A 4011-nucleotide genomic window follows, 5' to 3' on the forward strand; every position below is an offset into this window, starting at 1 on the left:
ACAAAAAATGGGAAGAAATCAAATCAAGACAAGAAAAAGCAATTAAACAGATGAAAGAAACATTCCAAGATCTGAAAAATGAATTTGAGACAATAAAGAAAACACATGCTGAGGGAATGCTGGAAATAGAAATCCTGACAAACGAACAGGAACTACAGAAACAAGCATAACCAACCGATTGCAAGAGATGGAACAGAGAATCTCTGACACTGAAAACACGATAGAGAAAATAGATTCGTCAGTCAAAGAAAACAATAAAGACAAAAAAGTCCTAACACAAAACGTCCAGGAAATTTGGGACACCATGAAAAGACCAAACCTAAGAATAATAGGGATAGAAGAAGGAGAAGAATACCAACTCAAAGGCACAGAAAATATATTCAACAAAATCATAGAAGAAAACTTTCCTAACCTAAAGAAAGAAATACCTATGAAGATACAAGAAGCTTACAGAACACCGAATAGGCTGGATCCAAAAAAAAAAAAATCCCCTCGCCACATAATAGTCAAAACACTAAACACACAGAACAAAGAAAAAAATATTAGGAGCCGGGAGGTGGTGGCGCACGCCTTTAATCCCAGCACTCGGGAGGCAGAGGCAGGTGGATCTCTGTGAGTTCGAGGTCAGCCTGGGCTACCAAGTGAGTTCCAGGACAGGCGCAAAGCTACACAGAGAAACCCAGTCTCGAAAAACCAAAAAAAAAAAAAAAAAAAAATTAGGAGCTGCAAAGGAAAAAGACCAAGTAACATATAAAGGAAAACCCATCAGCATAACAACAGACTTCTCAATAGAGACTATGAAAGCTAGAAGATCATGGACAAATCTTATGCACACACTAAGAGACCACGGATGCCAACCCAGACTATTATACCCAGCAAAACTCTCAATCACCATAGGTGGAGTAAACAAAATATTCCAGGATAAAATCAGATTTAATCAATACCTGTCCACAAACCCAGCCCTACAGAAAGCACTAGAAGGGAAAATCCAACCCAAAGAAGCTAAACACATCCATGAAAAATCAAGCAATAGATAATTCCACACTAACATACACCACAGAAGGACAACACAACACAACCACAAAAAATAACAGGAATTAACAATCACTGGTCATTAATATCCATCAATATCAATGGTCTCAACTCACCTATAAAAAGACACAGGATAACAGAATGGATAAGAAAACAGGACCCATCCATTTGCTGCATACAAGAAACACACCTTAACTCCAAAGACAGACACTACCTCCGAGTAAAGGGCTGGGAAAAAGTTTTCCAAGCAAATGGACCTAAGAAACAAGCTGGTGTAGCTATCCTAATATCTAATAAAATAGACTTCAAACTAAAATCAATCAAAAGAGACCAGGATGGACCTTACATATTCATCACGGGAAAAATCCACCAAGATGAAGTCTCAATTCTAAACATTTATGCTCCAAATACAAAAGCACCCACATTCATAAAAGAAACACTACTAAAGTTTAAAACGCACATCAAACCCCACACATTAGTAGTGGGAAATTTTAACACACCACTCTCACCAAAAGATAGATCTACCAGACTGAAACTTAACAAAGAAATAAAGGACCTAACAGATGTTATGACTCAAATGGACCTAATGGATATCTACAGAATATTCCATCCTAAACACAAAAGAATATACCTTCTTCTCAGCACCCCATGGAACCTTCCCAAAAAATTGACCAAAAAAAAAAAAAATACTCAACAAAATATTGGCAAACCAAAGCCAAAAATATCAAAACAATTATCCATCACAACCAAGAAGGATTCATCCCAGGGATGCAGGGATGGTTCAACATACAAAAATCAGTTGATGTAATACACCATACAAACAAACTGAAAGAAAAAAACCACATGATCATCTCCTTAGATGCTGAAAAAGCCTTTGACAAAATCCAACAACCCTTCATGATAAAGGTCTTAGAAAGATTAGGAATACAAGGAACATTTCTAAACATAATAAAAGCAATTTATAGCAAGCCAACAGCAAACATCAAATTAAATGGAGAGAAACTCATAGTGATACCACTAATTCAGGAACAAGACAAGGCTGTCCATTCTCCCCATATTTATTCAATATAGTACTAGAAGTTCTAGCTAGAGCAATAAGACAACAAAAGGAGATCAAAGGGATACAAATTGGCAAGGAAGAAGTCAAACTTTCACTATTTGCAGATGATATGATAGTATACATAAGTGACCCCAAAAATTCTACCAGGGAACTCCTACAGCTGATAAACTCCTTCAGTAAAGTGGCAGGATACAAGATCAACTCAAAAAAATCAGTAGCCCTAATACACTAATACACTAATGATAAAAGGGCTGAGAAAGAAGTCAGAGAAACATCACCCTTTACAATAGCCACAAATAATATAAAATACCTTGGGATAACACTAACTAAACAAGTGAAGGACATTTTTGATAAGAACTTTAAATCTCTAAAGAAAGAAATTGAAGAAGATTTCAGAAAATGGAAGGATCTCCCATGCTCATGGATAGGTAGGATTAACATAGTAAAAATGGCAATCTTACCAAAAGCAATCTACAGATTCAGTGGAATCCCCATCAAAATCCCAACACAATTCTTCACAGACTTGGAAAGAAAAATACTCAACTTTATATGGAAAAACAAAAGACCCAGGATAGCTAAAAGAATACTATACGATAAAGCAACCCTTGGAGGCATCACCATCCCTGACCTCAAACTCTACTATAGAGCTATAGTAATAAAAACAGCTTGGTACTGGTATAAAAACCGACATACAGACCAATGGAATCGAATTGAAGACCCTGACATTAATCCATGCACATGTGAACACCTGGTTTTTGACAAAGGAGCCAAAACTATACAATGGAACAAAGAAAGTATCTTCAACAAATGGTGCTGGAATAACTGGATGTCGATATGTAAAAGATTACAAATAGATCCATATCTGTCACCATGCACAAAACTCAAGTCAAGTGGATCAAAGACCTAAACATAAATCCAGTTACACTAAACTTAATAGAAAAGAAAATAGGAAGCACTCTTGAACGCATTGGCACCGGAGACCATTTCCTAAATAAGACACCAACAGCACAGACCCTGAGCACAACCATTAATAAATGGGACCTCTCAAAACTGAGAAGCTTTTGCAGGGCAAAAGACACAGTCAATAAGACAAAAAGACAGCCAACAGATTGGGAAAAGATCTTCACCAACCCCACATCTGACAGAGGATTGATCTCCACAATATATAAAGAACTCAAGAAACTAGACATCAAAGTACTGAACAGTCCAATTAAAAAATGGGCTAAAGAGCTAAACAGAGAATTCACAAAACAAGAACTACAAATGGCTGAAAGACATTTAAAGAAATGCTCAACATCCTTAATCATCAGAGAAATGCAAATCAAAACAACTCTGAGATACCACCTTACACCTGCTAGAATCGCTACGATCAAAAACACCAATGACAACCAATGTTGGAGAGGATGTGGAGCAAAGGGAACACTCCTCCACTGTTGGTGGGAATGTAAACTTGTACAACCACTGTGGAAATCAGTATGGCAGTTTCTCAGAAAATTAGGAATGGAACTACCTCAAGACCTAGCCATCCCACTCTTGGGCATATACCCAAGGAATGCTGATTCATACCATAAAGATACATGCTCAGCTATATTCATGGCAGCACTGTTTGTAGTAGCCAGAAGCTGGAAACAACCTAGATGCCCATCAACGGAAGAATAGATAAAAAAAAATGTGGTACATATACACAATGGAGTACTACTCAGCAGAGAAAAACAATGAAAGCATGAAATTTGCAGGCAAATGGATGGAACTAGAAAAAATCATCCTGAGTGAGGTAACCCAAACCCAGAAAGACAGTCATGGTATGTACTCACTCATAGGTGGATTCTAGATATGAAATAAAGAACAATCAGACCACAACCCATAGAACCATAGAAGCTATATATAGCATGGAGGTCCCTAGGATGACTGTGGCTTAT

The sequence above is a fragment of the Peromyscus leucopus genome, chromosome 23, assembly GCF_004664715.2.
Source record: "Peromyscus leucopus breed LL Stock chromosome 23, UCI_PerLeu_2.1, whole genome shotgun sequence".
Lineage (NCBI taxonomy): Eukaryota > Metazoa > Chordata > Mammalia > Rodentia > Cricetidae > Peromyscus > Peromyscus leucopus.